At 36.2% G+C, this 19,919-nt stretch overlaps 1 protein-coding gene across 3 annotated transcripts in view; it reads left to right on the forward strand.

The window, feature by feature from the left end:
• LOC131439612 (uncharacterized) overlaps window positions 1–19,919 on the forward strand; it is a 321,124-nt gene that overhangs the window by 162,438 nt on the left and 138,767 nt on the right. The gene's annotated exons all lie outside the window — the stretch shown is intronic.

Genomic DNA, 19,919 nt, shown 5'->3' on the forward strand with positions numbered 1-19,919 from the left:
AATTATGGCATCGTGATGGGAAAGGGCGGCCATCGCAACCTGTCATGAGACTGCTCATCGTTCTTCGCCGTGCTGCCGTGAGTGTTGATGTGGGCCAAGGGTTTATCCGTCACCGGCGGATCCCGACGACCGATCGGGGAAGTAACGGCGGCGAGAGAGAGACAGCCTTACTATAAGAAAAAAAATCAAAGGTTCTATGTGATTCTACCTACCGTGGGATGCGATTACATCTTGACAGATAGGTGTGAACAGTCGGAACGGGTCAGGAAATGAGATAGTAATCGTTTTATTTCGTGCGAAAATTCGTCTTGTTGGCTGGCTTGGAGGACTCATTCTCGGAATGGAGAATAATAAATAACTTTTTCCAATAAAATTACGTGTCAATTAGAAACGAGGTTCACTAGCTGCATTACGGGAAGTATAAAACATATCTTGAAATTAATTCGAGAAACACAATGTGACACAAAGTTATAAAAACATGGAGAAATGTTCATAATTTACTACTAAAAACTTACTAAAAGACCCGTAATTCGTGATTCAATAAGAATTCGCCACAAATTACGACATCTGCCTTTTTGCATTCAAGTTCATGTTTTCCGACAACTGCGTGAATAATCAGGCGTTATGATAAGGCAAGCGATTTACGGCTGTGGCCCGAATGTGGAGCCATTCGTCGCATTTTTGGCCGATGACATCCGATGACGTTTACGTGGCAGAATGCCTGAAAAAGCGTGTATTGCCGTGTATTCAATATACTATAACACAATACAATAACTGACATTCTGTTGTTTGCTTTACAGTACCTTTATTATCGTTTCAATCTCACGGCATTGGTTTGTCACATGTTTTCGGTCGGCACGTCAGGAAAGACTTGGCACTTCGGTGCTTATAAAGACTGTCCCAGAAAGTATGAACGCAACCAAAAACCGCTACCATTTCGCAATGGTTCAGAATCTGTCAATTTTTATGACTGCGTCCTGTTGTTTACACTCTTTTCTAACCACTTGTGCAGTTGTTTATTCGTTTTCATTAGTTTGTTCGAAATGCGTGGACTTTCAGCAGAACAACGTCGAAAAATTGTGTACAAATGTTGCACAGAACGCGGACTGTCACTTAGAAAGATATCAAAAATGGAAGGAGTAAGTGAAAAAGCCGTGCGAAATGCAATCAGGAAGTTCGGTGAGGATAATACCTTTAAGGATAAACCGAAAACGGATCGAAAAAAAGGTTCTGCTAACCCTCAGTTGGATAAACGTATACTGAAGGCGTTCGAGCAAAAGAAGGAGGTTTCAGTTCGGGATGTGGCCAAAAAAGTGGGCACTTCGAAGTCAAATGTTCTTCGTGCTAAATAACGTTTGAATCGTCGAACCTATAAGAAGCAGAAACAACCAACACGTAGTCCGAAACCAGAAGCATCGATCAGGCCGAGAGTTCGAAAGCTGTACAATACGATTCTTGCTGGAAATTTGAACTGCATGAACGACGAAACCTAGGTGAAACACGATTACAAATCCTTGCCGGGGACCACAATATTATACGGTGCGAGAAAGACAAGTGTTAAACCAATCCGAGACATCGATTGAAGTCGAAAAATTTGATGAGAAAGCTATGGTCTGGCAAGCAATTTGTAGCTGCGTTAAGATTTCGAAACCCTTCATCACCACTGCTTCAATGAAAAGCGAAATATACATCAAGAAATGTTTACAAAAACGACTTCTACCCATGATTCGAAGCCACAAGGATTCTGTTGTCTTCTGGCCAGATCTAGAATGGTATACTACCAAAAATGTCACTTTCGTCCCAAAAAACATGAATCCACCAAATTGCCCACAACTTCGACCAATTGTGTATTTTGGGCATTAACGAAGTCACATCTTAGGAAACATGTCTCGGCAGCCGAAACCATTCAACAGTTCGAAAAAGATTGGAAACAAGTGTCAAAACTTGTCGCCAAGAAGTCTGTACGGAATTTAACGAGGAACGTTCGCAAGAAGGTGCGCCAGCTAGTCTACAATGGCTAAGTAGCAAATGTTGAGAATAATATTATGTTGTAGTAGTCTAATATTATCAGTATATCGAATAAAATTTGAATATCTAACACTTGTGAATAATTTACAGCGAAATCAAAGTGCGTCCATACTTTCTGGGACAGTCTTTAGCAAGTGTGTTGCAAATAGCAATAACTTTACGTCTGCTTAGCGGTTCAATTTGAACTGCTCTGCACTGACGAGTCTAAGACGAAACGTAAAGATAGTGAAATTTGTTATGTGCCCTTGCACAAAATAAGGTTAACCTCTTAATGAATCTTTAGCTTGCAGACGAAACCAAACCCTGGAGTAGTGGCAGCTGGCCAAATCCTGCCAAATGGTGGCTTGCGGATAAATACACGACAATACACATCTTTTCAGGCATTTTGCGACGTAAACTTGAATCTTCCCGCCACAACCCCACGTCCCATTGCGATGTAAAACTGAAGACTGAAGCTCTCAAAACACCAATGGGATTTGCATGCCATGCCAGCTTAAGAATGAGTGGTTCAAAAGCACAATTTTCCGCTCTTAATTGATAACTCATAGGAACGTAGTTTTTGAGGTACAGGATCTTCAGCAAAGTTGCTCAGAATGATAGACGCCATCTTTTGGCAAATTTTATTTATGTGATTAATCCCCCTAAAAGTGAGATAAAAATATTATTTCAGTTCAGAGCCAACATGGGGGCTAAGTTACTTCGACAAAATTGTTCAGAAAGTTATTTCAAACAAATTTTCTGAAAGTACTAGTCCGTAACTTGAGTGTAATTCATGATATAATGTATTTTCTAAAAAGGGTGTCCTAAGACCAGTTTTTGTAAGAAAACATATATAATTTCAATTTAAATGAGTTATTTATGATATACAAAGTTTTTTATCATGAAAAACTACACAACTTTCTCGAATATTCTATGCTGCTATCATTTCAGTTTAATGAAATAGAGCCGTTTTTCATGTTTTCTTTACAAAATTTCAACTTGTCTATCATCAAAAGGCACAGAAAGGTGCAGATGGGACTACTTACATATTAAACTACTTCAAAAGAGCTTTCATACCGTGGTTAAATTACTTATCTGCGATCGTCTGCAGGCGAGATATGTTCTTTTCAAATTTGGCAAAAACCATAAATACGTCGCTAAACGTCAGCTGGATAATTTTTTATTAATAATTTGAGGTCTCTGAATATATTGCAATCTTGATAATATATGTTAAAAATATTCGATCCACCTAAAAGTGACATGATGCACCGTTCGCAACGGACCGGAAAATTACATTTTTTTAAAATAAATTAACTTGTGTATTTTTATTTATTTCGTGATTAGAAGCTTTCACAAATATTTCAAATAATGATTAAAGCTGTGTGGAAAATGTATACACTGAGAAAACGAATTTTTTCCGTATATCTTGAAAAATTTTCTCCGCATCTTATTATTTTTATTTTCTGATACGTAGTAACTTATAACTGATGAAGTTTTTTTTCCTTATGAGTAAAGATGGGAGAGTAACAATAAAAAAAATGTTTTTGTTTTTTTTTTGTCTTGAATACGACTTTCTTTACTATGGGGTGCCTTTTCAAAATTTACCCTCTGCACGGAGAACCCTTCGATCATAAAATTGCGATATCGCAGTTTTTGATTTTTGCGATAGTTGATTTAACTAGTTTCTTTTTGATTCAACCAAAATGGTTTTTGATTTGCATATATTCAAGTAGTTGAAAAATATGTTGTTTTGAATGCTGTCAAATGCCGGAGACAGTTGAAAGCAAAACAATAATCGCAATGCAAAATCAACAACTTTTTTAGTTGAAATCTGTTCGCGTCGCTTCAAAATGTCAATGAAAACAACATCGATGATTAAAACGTTTGGTGAAATTGTGTCCATTCGATTTGAGAAATTTATGATTCCATAACAAGTGTTTATCTAACAGCGGTGTTGTGATAAAGTTAACCTTGTTTGCGATGAAAAAGATTTGGTGACAAATTAGAAAATGTTTATGAACGATCCATCTCGTAATCTTTCAGGTATGCGCAAAAATTTTATGCTTCAAATTCGATCATTATTTACTTCCAGTAGACTGTTTTACTTCCAGCTGTTTGATACCGATGATGATGTTCATGCATTAGCAATAAAACGCTTTTTGACATGAATTTAATTTATAAAAGTAACAGGAGCGAATGGTTTCATAATTTCGCTAATTTACTCGCCCCTCCGGGCACTTTTGCTAATTAAAAACGTTTTTCTACATCAATCATTTTCGATCGAATCAGAAGTATTTTTTTAGAATTTAGTTCTTTACTGATCTCAAAACAAACAAATAAAACCGATTTATTTTTCAACAAACAGAGCTTTGTTTCAATAACAACACCAGTTATTTCAACTAAAATATTTGTTGAAATTGAAAGGTATGTGTCCTCACTAATTGACAGCATTTTTTTTTTTTTCAAAAAGTTGAATTAGTTGTTTCAACCATCGTTTCTGCTAATCGAAAAACAAAAATGACAGTTTAGTTAAAACAACAATCGATTAGTTGTACCAAATTTTAACCAATCGAATTCAGAAAATCAACTAATATTCTGGTTGAAATGGGATCGCGGGTGGTTCCGTGTGAGAGAGTGATAAGTTTTTGATCGTGAATATCTCTTGTTGTATCTAACGAATCAACATAATTTTTGCTACATGCCATCGGAAATATGATCACAATTTTATGATAAAATTTTCAGTTGTGTGGCAAAATCTCAAATAGTTCAAAATTCAACTTTTCTGAAATGTTTGGTATAAACGAGTATCAAAGAGGACTATTCATAAGGCGCGTTTGTCTTTCTCGTATTTTTAAAGCTCATAGCTCAGTGATCTGTGAATGGATTTCTATAATCTAACTACCAATAGAATCGAAATTTTTCAACTTAAACGTGTGCCTGATATCGTAGTGAGTTCCACAATTTGATCCTTCTGAAAGGCAAGAATGAATCCCGTACAGCATCCGGATAGTTTCTTTCAATGAGATGCAAATCTAAAATAAAATATCGAAATCAAAATTTTATATGCTGCTATTTTTATAGCCGTTATAGCCTTTTTTTATTCAGAAATTTTTATACTTTAATCTGTAACCGTTCACTTATCTGAGAAGTGCAGGAAAAAAATAAATTTATTTTTGGGATTTCTGCCACCTTGGTATCACTGTGCGCCGGTGTGTCTTTTCCCATAGTTCGATGAAAACTAGACACGACCAGCTGTTGTCCAAACACTAGTTGATCAATCAACTGGGTTAGGTTTGGTATCAAGCGAAAACGATACTGATCGTTCTGATTTCCACAGACCAAGTTTGAAATTAGTTTTCTCAAACGAAAAAGATATAAATAATTCTGTTATTTTATTTGTAATATCCTGAATGTTAGGAAGGAAGCTCAACAAGATGTTGCCTATCAAAAATGAAATCACCATCGTATACATATCGTGTTCATTGCGCTGTTCTACCGAGTGAGTAATATGCTAATAAAAAGGCAAACGGATCATTTTGGCTTTAACCATAAAAAAATCAACATATCAGTCTGCTGAATCACCGGTTGCTAGAAATAATCGAGAACATCAAAAAGGCTGTCTACTGGAACGGCGCAAATGGTTTGTATATTAATTCAGGCGAGAAACCGAGCATCTGCTTCCAGCCCCGTTTTATTCCCATGCGCTTTCGGTAAAACCAAATAACCATTGAAAAAACGCATTGAAATATCAATCTTCTGCAAATTTGAACGATTCCAAATCACCTAATCGACACGTTGCCTCGCATCATTTATTTCAAACTGCCAGCCGATTAATCACGTACATCCAAAAATCATCCACGTTCCGACCAACGCGAAGCCTCACTTGGGACCTTCAGCACCACCGTCCGTTTCCGGCGCGTCATTCCTACTAATCCATCTTTCTTCGTACGGGGAAAAAATAAAATCTCCAATAACACAACCATCTAATTTGCATGCAATCCAATCTTCGACTGCTCGGGCGTCGAGGAAGATACCGCACGGATCCGAGGTGCTTCCGCTGTTATTTCGCGTGAATCTCATTCCCAATCTCCGCACGATTTGGCACACTTTAACTAGATCACGTACCAAATGGTCCTATTAATGGATGTGCCACTCGCTGGAATATAATGAAGAAAAAAAAAAGACCGCACGGAAGGTGAAAATTTTTTAACTGATCTTCGCTGAATGAACACTCGCGTTGTGTTATGTTTATGCTGCCGGGAGCGAACATCCAACGCAAACAGCAGCAACTAAAGGCACACGTATGCCACACACTGGAGAGTAGCCACAGTAGGCGGGTTTCGATGTTGTGAATGTAAACGTTATTATTATTACTATTATTATTATTACTAGAGAGCGATCAATCAGTGAAAGATCACTAAACAACCTTAAATTAGAGTCTACTACGGGTAGTTTGTTGGTGTTGGATCAAGTCGATGGATGGAATGTAGGTTAATCTGATGAATTTTCCCACGAGTCACTAACCACCGAGCGGTATTTGTTACCGGCTGCGAATCTTTGTCCGTGTTTGACAGCCCGTTTGTCCGCCCATACAACGGTATGAAAACGTTAAGGGTTGTCCGATGAGGAAACATCAATAGTTCTAACTCCGCATTGTACGAGTAATACTAATAATAGTAATTGTGACAGAAATAGTAACAACGGCTTTAAAGTGCTTTGTCATTTATTTGAAGGGGTGTCCAAGGGATCTTGGATATGGTTGCCAGTGCCGACATTGCCGTTTCATAACTTAAGGGCTGAGGACAGTACCATAAAGTGGCAGGTTTTTTTGTTATTTTCCCGTTTCAAATTAAATTTTCTTGGAAACGATGCAGAATATAGAGAAACCCACCTGACAATGTCTTTGAAATTTAGTTGAGAATATTCTGTGAAATTTTCAAAATGATTCATTGAGTTTAGCGGTCGTGTTGTATTTTTTTCTGACTGAAGAACTGCAGAAAAATGGAACGCTCGGAAATGCATACCTCTACTTGTTCATCGAATATCTCGGCTTTGAAGGCTTGTATCATCAATCTACCGTAACAAAGTCTAGATGATTTAGTTTAGATGCGATTAGTACATAAAAACATATAGGGTAAGGGCTCCCTATTTCATCTCATTTGTAAGGACGTCGCCTTCAAACCCCGATTTAGCCACTAAAATCACTGTAACTATTTCATATTACTGCTTCATTCGCCTTGCTCCACGTTGAAAATTGATTCACATTTCTTGAAAATTGAACTAATATTTATAAAACAGCTAAAAACACTAATGATGTTTTCACTACTCTGCTCCTAATTTCATCTCAATGGATTTTTATTCATCCTATCGTTGACCTTTTATTCATCCTATAAATTAGCAATGGCGACAGCTATCAAAACAAAATATTCCACTATTACACTTTCACCCGCATTCGCATGGCTGTCAGATGGCTGACTAAACGCTGCCAGCTGGAAAATATGGCTTGCAGACATTCTGGTGACCGACTGCCTTACCGCTGCCAGATATACAACTCAAACGATACAACCGTATCCACCAGGATTTTTCCACATTATTATTATTGGTAAAAAAATTTACTCGTTGAATTATCTAATTAATGGGGCAATGACTTACGGAGATCTAAAGAACTATCTTTTAACATCATTTTATTAGTGAAAACAGATAGAACAGATATAGACTTCCTATGCAAAGTAATACATATTTTCTATGAAAATACCTGGCATCTCTGTACACAGCCAATGAAACACACACACACTTCACAGCGTTATGTTGGCGTATAGCGGAATGAAACCAATGGCTACTAGATTTGCCACAATGGTTATTTCATTAGTATTTAACACGCTCTTTCTGGTAATATTCGAAGCCAAAACAGTTTTATTTAAATATTAATATCAATAATATAATTAATACTTTTTGGTAATAATTTGAAGAAGAAAAACAATTTATTTTTTGTAACAATATGAGATAACTTGGCAACTTTGCGAAACCAAATGAGATGAAAACAAAGCGCAATCAAGTGAACTAAGTGAAAAACTTTCATCTCATATTTTTAAAGACTTTTATTGTTTGTCGGGTAATTCTTGAAGTTTTAAATCGTTAATTAAACAAGTGGCAAGTGAACATTACTAATTATGAATTCATCCAGCATTCAATGGTAGTGTAAGTGTGCGAAAAAGTGATCATGTTTTGAGACGAATCGATTAGTAGATAATCAGAAACATGACGAACTGTAAATCTTGAGACGAAAATGTGTCCTAAATTGAAAAATGAGTTTATTTTAAATGAAAAAAACGATACACGAAGAACTTAAAACCATTTCTTTCAATAGGAAAGTGTGACAACAGCTTTCATAATCATTTTAAAACATTTCACAGTTTGGTTCAGGTAGGTTTTAGAATATTATTCATTTTCAAAGTAATGAGGTGAAGGGATGAGATGGAAATAGGAGCTCAGATGAAATAGGGAGCCGTTGCCCTATGTTATCGCGATAAAACTAAAGTCTTGTATTTTTCTGTGAAACAAAGTCAGTTTCAATGCATCCACCATTTTTTCGCTTTGGTTTCCTGATAGCATTCTGAAAAAGGAGAGAAAAATAAAATTGACTCGACAAGGCTGCCAAACACACAGACATTCAATCTTTGTGAAAGTTGAATATTTTTTCATTGTTCATTGGAATCCATGTAATGTCCAACCCATACGATAGATTAATGTGATAAAACTTCTCATCAAAATAATAAAATGTATGCTGGCAACCCGGTACAGTTTGCTCATATACGAGAGAGTACAAGAGATATACGATGCGCAAAGGGAATTGAGCCAGCCACGTGGTCGATTTAAAACTCAACACGTGGCCCTCTGTCCTCAGACCTTATTCTAGTATTCATATTTTGCTCTACAGTCAGCTAGCATTTCACAACTTCAAACACGCCAAACAATCATCGGAGATCTAGCATGCATTGAATGGAAAATTTCCAATTCTAAACGAATAAATTTTCTAGTTTTTCTCTACTTTCCCGAAGGATTTTCCTTATGTACTATAGCCTATCGCTATTATTTTATATATGGATAATAATAATAATAATAATCCCACTACATGTTTTACACTACTGATTTTGCTGTTTAGCTTGACTTACATATGCAGAAGTAACAGAAACGCAGGTTCGCTTCGTTTGTTAAATTTCATTTAATTGGTTTAATCGAAATAGACCATGAGATAGTAAGTCTATGTTTAACTAGGTTCAAAACTATTCCAATTTGGAGGTCATATTTGTTGCTGGCAAACGAACGAACCTCGACTATTCCGGTCATCTGACTCCGGTTTCGGAAGAATTAGAAATTGTTATCAAAACCTGCAAAAAGGATCTCACTCACTTTCCTTCAAGATGGTCAAATCGATTTTCAAAGGAAAAGTCTTACAGTTTCATACGGGATTCCTAAATTTGTGGTGGATACATTTACGTCACATTAAAATATCCAATTCGACATTTAAAACCTTTTTACGTAATTTTTCAAATAAATTGAACGTGACTTTTTATTTGAGTGCAGAGTACGGTTCTGGAAACTCAGAAACGTAACTAACTTCATTTTCACAAATTGAGGCTCAAATAAAAAAAAAGGATGGTCCTATGAGCTGCTGTCGAGATATGTCCGGATCCGACTTGCGGTTACGGAACTAGAGAGCAAAGATGCAAAAATAAAGGAAAAATTCTTCCAAACTCACAACTATTTACAAATTGAAAAGGTTATGTTAGTTTATTCCAAAATATGCTTTCTACGTTTCATTCAAGTTTCGATTATTCTTTTTACCTTTTTTTTCCTTTTTTCATAAATATAAAAAATAGGTATAGAATTCGCTCACACTTTTGAAAAATTTTCCGAGGCCCGGAGGGCCGAATGTCATATACCAATCGATTCAGCTCGACGAACTGAACAAATGTCCGTGTGTGTGTGTTGTCAACAAAGAGGTCGAGATCTCAGAGATGGCTGAACCGATTTTGATCAAACTAGTCGCAAATGAAAGGTCTCCCCGTCACCCAGAACGCTATTGAATGGTTTTGAGATCGGATGCTTACTTTTTGAGTTATACGAAGTTTTATGTCAAAATTTTTTTGACAGTATCTGTCACATTTGACCTTGAAAACAGAATATGTTTCCAGACTTAGATTTCGCACGGTAATAGCTATCCAACAAGCTATAGATTGGTAAGATCCGTCCATTTTTAACGGAGATATCGAAATTTTTGTGTAAGTGACTTTTTCCCCTATTCCAGCAGTAGAAGTTTTGAGCGCTGCCTGGCAAAGAAATGCTTGGGAGCAACATAAAACACGATTTTTTATACTGTTACATACATTTATTTCCAAGTACCCAAAAGACTGTGTATAACATGATATTTTGCCTCGGACCGATTTTAGCACGGTTCGTTTTTGGCAACATAATCGCTCGAATATGCCATATGTAAACCAGATAATGGCAGAAACACCGTGCAAGCGAAACAATGGATTGAAAAATGTTATCCGGACTCTTGACCATCAAAAGCAACGATTTGTCGGTGGTTCGCCGAGTTTAAACGTGGTCGTACCGACACAAATGACGCGGAACGCTCGGGTAGACCTGTGGAAGCCGTTACAACGGAAAATGTGAGTGAAGTGACAAAAATTATAATGATAGATCGTAAAGTGAAGCTCCGTGAGATTGCTGAGATGACACAGATATAATATGGAAGTGTATTTACTATCCTTCATGAAAAATTGAGCATGAAAAAGGTTTTTTCCAAGTGGGTGCCGCGATTGCTTTCGATGGAACAAAATGCACCCTGCCACAAGTCGATGAAAACAATTGCGAAATTGAACGAATTGGGCTTTGATCTGCCTCCCCACCCCCATACTCGCCAGATTTAGCCCCCAGTGACTACTGGCTCTTTGCTGATCTTAAAAAAAATGCTCCAGGGAAAAAGATTTGGCTCAAATGAGGAGGTCATCGCTGAAACTGAAGCTTATTTTGAAGCGAAAGATAAATTTTTTTATAAACATGGTATTGAAAAATTGGAAAAACGTTGGAACCATTGTATCACCCTAAAAGGTGATTATGTTGATGAATAAAAAAAAATTGCAAAAAAAATGTTGTTTCCATTGTTAGTCTCGGGACTTATTAATCCACTAGCACTGCAAGCGGATGTGTCGGTTTGTTCGCCAAGCTAGTTTCAATTCAAGCAAGAACGATTGCATCAGCTGCTGGTCGTTTGCATTGGAGAGAAAGAAATCGAGAAACGAAAAGTGGACAACATTATATAAAATCAGCCGTTCTAATAGCTCTAAATGTTATCTATAGAACTAGTAAGATTACTTCTTTGCAAATCGAAGGTAGAAATCCTCAGTTTAGTGAAAATCCAAAAATGCTTCGTGCACTGTGCACGTGCGCTGTGCGAAAATCGTTCGAGATCAATGTTCCGAACTGTGCTAAATATCGTACACGGAAAGAAATCCGTTACTGCTGTTATGTTTAGAAAATCATGAAACCAATCATTTTGTCTTATCATGAAATCATGAGCAATAACTCTTCTCCCATGAAAATTAATCATGGTTCGAAAATGCGTTACTTGAAGAATGCATTTCTTTCAAAGCTCGTAACTCTAATTTTCTACCCGGATATCACTTTGAACCCTCTGCGTCATGTGATATGATAGATTAATAGATTAATGGTAAAGCAATAACATTGAAAAGGAAGACCTACTGAAAATGTTTACTTGATTCTGAAGCATGTTGTTTAAAAATCGTGTTGTTTTACCAACATAACATAAAAATAAAGATAATGTACCGAAAATTGACATCATAATAGACTAAGCACGGTTACACTTTTTTCATTTGACAAACATCAATGTTACATTTTGTTCGAATGTATTCTTACATATTTGATGTGATCGTTGTTGCTAGAATAATATTCCGAGAGCTAGCGTTTAATTCGATTGTGAATTTGGAACACCATCTAACGAAAATCAGAAAAATATTTTCTTTGACGACTTTGATTAATTTGTTTCATAGATATAACAACACAAGCTATATTGATGCACCTAAATATTATGAATAAGACGATTTTTTTGCAAGAATTCGAAATAGAGTTTCTGTTTAAGAGGCTTGATTCACTCGTGTTTTCTCATGCAGTTCGTTTAAGTGTTTAAATTCTGGAACATAAAATCAAAACTGAAGTAATGAACGCAAGTAAACACGTCATCTCTTGCGTCGTCGTTTTTCAAAAACAGAAAACATAATATTTTCATTTTAAAAGAAGTTCGTCGTGCTTTTCACTGAATTTATATTGCAAAAGTGACCATCGTTGCAAAAATCACACATAACGCCTGAATTTTGTACTTTTTTTCCCATGTAAATTGGGATCCGTACGTATCAGCATGTAGATAGAGGTAAATGCAGTTCACACAATCTGAAACAGTATGTTATTCCTAAGCATGATGTTTCAGAGAAAAAAAAATTGCAAACACAATTCATCCTGATCAATAACGAAGTAGCAACACACGGACGATGTCTCTAATGCTGAAAAAAAGCTACACGGAACCACCCGCGATCCCATTTCAACGAGAAAATTAGTTGATTTTCTGAATTCGATTTTTTAAAATTTGGTACAACTAATCGATTGTTGTTTTAACTAAACTGTCATTTTTGTTTTTCGATTAGCAGAAACAATGGTTGAAATAACTAATTTAATTGGTTGAAAAAAATGCTGTCAATTAGTGAGGACACATACCTTTCAATTTCAACAAATATTTTAGTTGAAATAACTGGCGTTGTTATTGAAACAAAATTCTGTTAGTTGAAAACAAAATTGGTTTTAGTTGTTTTAGGCCTTGCAATTAGTTGAATCAAATCGAACAATATTATTGATGTACGTCTAATGTACGTCATGATCTATTTGAAAAAATTTCGGCATTTTGAAATTCATGGAATAAATATCGTTGTTCCAATATTTCAGTATTTTATATTGACATGTATAATCATTAGTAATAAACAGGGCTGGGAAAACCACCGGTCACTGATTTCATCACAAGTGATTTTAACCAAGGAATAAATCATCGTTACGAAATCACAACTGATCTGATCTCTAAGTAATGTGGTTTTGTAGTTGAAATAAATAAATTTTACGCTATTTAATTATCATCATCGCTCTGAAAGACAGCATCAATGAAATAGGAACGGAATTGGTTTAAATAACTATTTTTGCATTTCAAAGATGCTGGTGATAATGATTAATTGAAAAATAGTTTTTGTTCATATCAGCAGCTGCATTGTGATTCTAATAATTAATAATTGTGTATTGTATGATTGTTTTAATTCACGCAATATTATTGTTTTATTCATTCGCATTACATGATGGGAACAGCATCATTTAATTTGTGCAGTGTATAAGTAATCGAAAGAAGATGCTACTTTAAAGAGCTATAGGATAAAAAGTATTAGTAGTTTTAACAGTAAAACGAAATCTGTTGTCTTCCAACCCATCATTGGCAGTTGGTTACAGTTTTTAAGCTTAATGTTACAAAGAAGCAAAAGAACAGGCAAGTTCTCATCTCTTTCACAACATAAATGAAATAAAATTGCCATCACGGAACGAAATAAATAGCTATGAGCCTAAACCACATTTCGAAAATACGGCGCAATGAATAATGTTGCGAAAATTACGCAGGGGTTCCAACTACGCATCATGAGTGAACTTGAAAATATATGTGAGACAGCGAAATAATAATATATGAATGCATGAAACCATTATGTACGATGACTTCATGATTGTAGTAGGATTCATGAAGACTAAGGAGCTAATGCGATTAACTGTAAACAGTAGTTAGTATACGAATGCATAAAGCGGACTTGACATTGATTTGGAAATCTAGATGTTCTCTATGAAGTGAAACGAGAATGATCATATTCATGTGTCATTTTCTAGGAATCATTTCATACGTGTAAATTGACGATCGCCAAACTTGATTCATTTTAAACAATGTCAGCTTCCTACGAATCAACAAAAAGGATTCAACAAATACACCAAAACAAACGAAGAAAAAAAATCTTGGAGTTACTCGTTAGTAGCACCTATCACACTACTCTACTTGAAATAGTATTCATTAGTTGTTAGGAGTACAACCTCACAGCTTTTTGCGATGATTTTAGTCCATGTTTCGTATTTTTATTTTTTAATCTTCAACCTTCATTTTTTACATTTTTCTTTAGTAGTTTAGTGATACTTTTGCAGCAATATTTTTTTAAATACAGGGAGAAATTCTATATTTTAACCGAACATCACAAATTATCTGAAACAAAAGAATCAAAATCACCGTTTTCCGGCAGCTTCAAATGAACAATACATAATAAATAAATACCACTTGTGATTTTCCAGGGTTTCGTTCATTTTATTGTACAATTTCCACACATAAAAATCCTTTCTGTTTACAAAAACGATAAGATGCCCAGCAAACCATAGCAAATATAGTTTTTTCAACTCCAACGATGCAAAGTAGGGAACAACCTTTTTTGTGCGTCAGTCAAACAGTTTCCGAAGTTTTCCGAATAAAATATCAAAATTCCGTAAATACTCGTAGAAAAATTTAAATTTCCATAGATTTTAACTACGAATCCGTATATCCGTAGGAAATCTCCGAATACGTAGATCTACGGAGATTTCCGTAGATCTGACATCGCTGTCCACCAACTGCGATGCCAGTTTATATTAGTAAATTAACCTTTTAATTTTTGCAGCTCATCAAATACTTGGATTTAGCGTGCTAGAAACGGCCTGAGTCAATCTGAGGGACTCAATTTGTTTGAAAAGTCTGATAAACACCGAAAAAAATTTAAAAAATCAACAGAATTAAATGCTGCTTTTAAAAAATATCAGCAGAATCAAAAACAAATTTGCAAACCTGGCATCTCTGTCCCCCATAAGTATTTTATCGTTTTACTTTTATTTTTATCGTTTTCGTTTCGCCAGTTGGCAACGCGAAATAAGTAAATCAGAGATGCCAGGTGCACAGATTAAATTGCGTTTCACGGATTTTCAATGTCAGCTGTTTTTAAATAAAAGGGCGAATCTTACAAATCGCGTTTCTCTCTCCTACGAATAAAAGCTTTGAAATGACGCAATTTCGCCTAAAGGTTCGGATTCTACAAAAATCATTATCTTAGTAATACAAAGAACTAAAAAGGGCGAAATTATCATTCCATTTGGCTACGTAAGTTTCGCCCTCCGTGACCAAATTCACGAAAAATGCACGAGAGCGAAACTTATGAATTCTCACAGGGATCATAGAAACTCTTTTTATGTTGATTTATTTAGTGGATATTGAAGAAAAGTGAAAAAATTGCACATCTTTTGAAGAAAATCAAAAGGTCATTGACTAATCAAAACATGATCTGAGAATATACGATAATTTCTAAATAGGAATTGGAACCAAAGTCGGAACATTCTTCGATGTTTTTCTCCATTTGCTGGCAATGTTAGTTTCTCCCTTTATTGAATAGTAACATATTTCTCAAATACTGCATTCCATTCGTTAATTTCATCGCTATTGCTCGTGAAGTTTGGAAACGGAAAACATATAAATTGGACGAAGGAAAAAGATTTTTATATTTTGTGAAAAGCTAAGTGAAATAAAATCTACATTTTTTTCATATGTACCCACAAATAGCTGCTTATTTCCAGGTAGAGGCGTTTAGAAGTACTAGAAAAAACTGTCTTTAGCCGTGATGTTTTCTTCAGGGGTGTAATTTTGTTTATTGTATGCTCGATTAAAATTAACGTAAATAAAACACTCGCTCTTCCCAACTTTAGCTTTTGAGATATTCATTTCATATTATAACAAAGAAAAATCCTTTGTATGGTCAATTACTAATGACTCGGCAATCCATGATACAATCCTCATCGCCTTTGCCGAGCTTATAGCAGAATTGCTGCTGACAAGCTCGGCAATAATTGACAGTTAACAAATTTGCCGAGATGCAGTAATAATATTTAAGTGATTATCGTTACCTCTAGATCCTGTATGAATTTCTTATGAATGTCACATTGTTCTCTATAAATTTCAATTGAATACCGATTGACGAATCAAGTGTTTTTCACATACATTTATGCTGTACTCATTTGCACTAAAAAAAGTATTTAGCACAGGTGGCTCGATGCAATAGTAATACACCTCACATCAATAGTAAAACACCTCACATTCTGGAAATTTAAAAAGAATGTAGCAATAATTTGGAATATGGATGGAAAATATCACCACAGTGTAAGTATCCATTTTCAACAGCTAACTTTTATTATCAACTAATGTATCACTACAGTGCTATTAGTAATATTTACACTGCAATAGGAAGTAATGGTGATTTTGTTTCTAAATTGCATTACATGGATGCAGTGTTGGACAAAAGCATGAATAAACGAACGAAATTGAAAACATGAACAGTGGTGAACTCTTGTTTACAATAAATTTCGTTGCCCATAGCTACACTGATGGTAGATCAGTGGTATCGGTACAGAAAAAGTATAGCACTGGTGCAATGCGATTGTCAAAAACTGGACGGTTTTTAGTGCAACATTTCATACACCGGTTTAAATTAAACTAAAAACAATAATTTTATGTCTTCCGTTTTTTTTATATTAGTGTATATGATTATTTAAAATTTTGCCCTCGATAATTGTCTGTGTTTTTACGTGTACCTCTAACATTTTTTCCGCTTAACTTTCTCGGAGATAATTGAACCGATTTCAACAAGCTTACTCTTGAATAATTGTGAATCAAGTTTGAAGATCAAATGGCTGTCACTTCCGGTTCCGAAGATATGATGGTGTAAGTGACGTAACCTACACAACGTGTTGTTTACTTTGTGCTCAATAAATATATCAGATCAGTAGTGGTCTTTATTGGGAAAAATCACAAGTGATCTTTGGCAGTGATCTAGGTTGGATTATTTTTAAATCTTGCTTTTCCAACCCAGGTTATTCAAAAATGTATTCTTAACTATTATCAACTATATGTTAATGTGCGCTTGTGTCTAATTCTACGCGTAGAGCTTCTACGCATTGGAATCTGTTTTCACTTTTTGGGCAAAAGCAACTGTTTTTAATAAATCATGAAAGAAGATGAACATTTTTCTTTCAACATTTAATCAATCGCTTGAAGCATAAAATGTTTGCACATACCTGACAGATTACGAGATGATCATTCATTAACGTGGATTTAACGAAAACGATTAAATATAGATGAACGCATATACATTTGATGGAGGACATTTCAATATTACAATCTTTTTAATTTCAATATCTCTGTACAGGAGTACAAATGTGTGTGAATGGTTTGATTTTTGTAACACCAAATCAGTAAACGTTTTCCAATTTGTCATCAACTTATTTTCATCTTAAACAAGGTAAACTTTTTCACAACACCGCTGTTCGATAAACACTTGTTATGGAATCATAAATTTCTTCAAATCGAATGAACACAAATCTCCCAAACGCTTTAACTACCATAGATGTTGTTTTCATTGACATTTTAAAGCGACACGAACAGATTTCAACTAAAAAAAAATGTTGATTTTCCATTTCGATTATTGTTTTGCTTTCAGCTGTCTCCGGCATTTGACAGCATTCAAAACAACACATTTTTCATTCACTTGAATATATGCAAATCAAAAACCGTATTGGTTGAATCAAAAAGGAATTAGTTAAATCAACTATCGCAAAAATCAAAAACTGCGATGTCGTAATTTTATGATCGGAGGGTTCTCCGTGCAGTAACTAAAATAATGACATGGACAGGTAATTTTTTCAGCGAAAATTTGTTTAAATATGAGGTCACCGTTTTTTTATCTGGTTGCGGCAGCTCAGAGTTCAAATACCTCAACACAATATAACCATAATTTATTACATTCGTGTAACCGAGTAATGGACGAATAACAATCTCCATTTCCTGTGAACAATCAATAAATTAAATCAACGCTGAAAAGCGATCTCCGCTGTATTCCATAGCCTTCTTCGATGCAACAAAGTAGTTGCATAGAAATCATCCTTGCATTCCTTCAAACTTTGTCGGAGGTGGTTGCCTCGTAAAAATAAGTGACGATAGAAGACTGAACAAAACAAACAAAAAAAAAAATCCGCATGCGACAGCCTCCCGTCACGTGACGCCATTAAAAAGGGAAAACCGAAACATTTCTCGCCCGCCCATTGCGCCGATATGACTGCGGCACACGAGAATCTACTTATAAATATTAACAAGCACTGCTTCTTTGGCTGCTGCTGTTGTTGCTGCCGGTTGACAAGTTACTCCTTTTATCAAGGCGACCATCTCTCTTCATCATCTAGTTATGCGATGTGTTCTGCCAGGCTCCCGGTTTTTCACTGTTGGCCTCTTAGGGGTGGGGGGGGGGCGGTTAACCAATCGAGTCGTCTGAGTCCGGATTGAGTTTTCCTAATGGAAAATGGTCGTTAAATCTTTATGCTATTTTAACTCTCTATCCCTAAGTTTTGTGTTTGATCCATTCGGCAGCAACCAGTCAGCACTAATGTTCCACGATTCCGCTGACGCTAGTCGGTGCGAGGTAAATCCTAACGGAGTCAATCCGGTATAACGAAACAGAACAAAAAAAAAGTACGCTACACAGGAATGTGCCCCATTGCCGCAGCTTCTGGTTGTCCCAGTTTGAATGCATTTCCCATGAGCGGTGACAACTGATTAGAGGCGAAAATAGATCCACTTTTAGTGTTGTCCTACCCCTCAACCCGTCACCGCCCACCATTGAATCGCGGCGGTTGTTTATAGACTTATCTTCGGGATTGGCCTTTTCGCTGGTCGGTGCTGCATGGAAGCGATAAGCCTCCGCTAAATGCGCATTTAGCGTACCCAACATGGAGACCCGTTTTTCGCCACGAACCCCCCACCCCGTTTCTCCTGATCCTGCTGGGTACTTGTTAAATGCAGTCCTGCACTGGCACGAATCGAAAGGAACGACGACGACGACGAAACGACGTGCCAGGCAGAAGAAAGAAAAAAAAAATTACAAGCTTACCGGTGCAGTTTAGGCGCACCTAAAGCGCCCAAATGAGAGCAATTTCGTTTCTTCTCTTCCTAATAGTGCCAAGCCCCGAATGGTCGCCCCGACGGACACACTCGGGCAAGTCTCCGGTTACCTCCCGAGACCCTCGAAGTTGGTTATTTAACGGGGCTTTCAAAATCATGCTTTCGTTCCCGAGTGGCATGTGGCCCAGTTCAATTCAGCTGCAGCTATAATAGAGCACGGAAAATTGGTACAGATTGAACGAACAGTTAGTTCTCTGCCGTGCTGCAGGCGCTGAATTAAACGGCACACGATATGCTCCTCACAAAGTCACATCTTTGTTAGCATGTGTGTTAAGATCATGACGGGCCAACGACGATTAATAACCGCCCGAAGATGACGGAGGCAACTTTTTTTTATATATTTATTTTTGGTCCATGGCGAATTAACGAAGGAAGAAGGCTTTTGATGAATGCTTAATTAGATGACTTTACGCTTAATGGCCATCGAATCTAGTCATGTTTCGGGATGTCTCAAAGAAATGATGTTTAAAATAACCGGCATCCTTCGGCACCGCAGCAAAGTCATAAATCTTACGCGATTCTGCGCGATAAACACTGTCATTCCGTCATATCCCACAGTTCCATCAAGCTTAATCATCAAATGGAAATTTATTGGAAGTAAACAAGACCCGAACCCGACCACATGGTCACGGTTCTGAACTTGTCGAAGACGACAAACACTGCTCTCTTGGTTGCTCTTGCTTGCTTATGCCATTCAAAATTATTGGGTCACGCAAAAAAAAACAGAAAGAAAGCAAGTACG

The sequence above is a fragment of the Malaya genurostris genome, chromosome 3, assembly GCF_030247185.1.
Source record: "Malaya genurostris strain Urasoe2022 chromosome 3, Malgen_1.1, whole genome shotgun sequence".
NCBI classification, from domain to species: domain Eukaryota; kingdom Metazoa; phylum Arthropoda; class Insecta; order Diptera; family Culicidae; genus Malaya; species Malaya genurostris.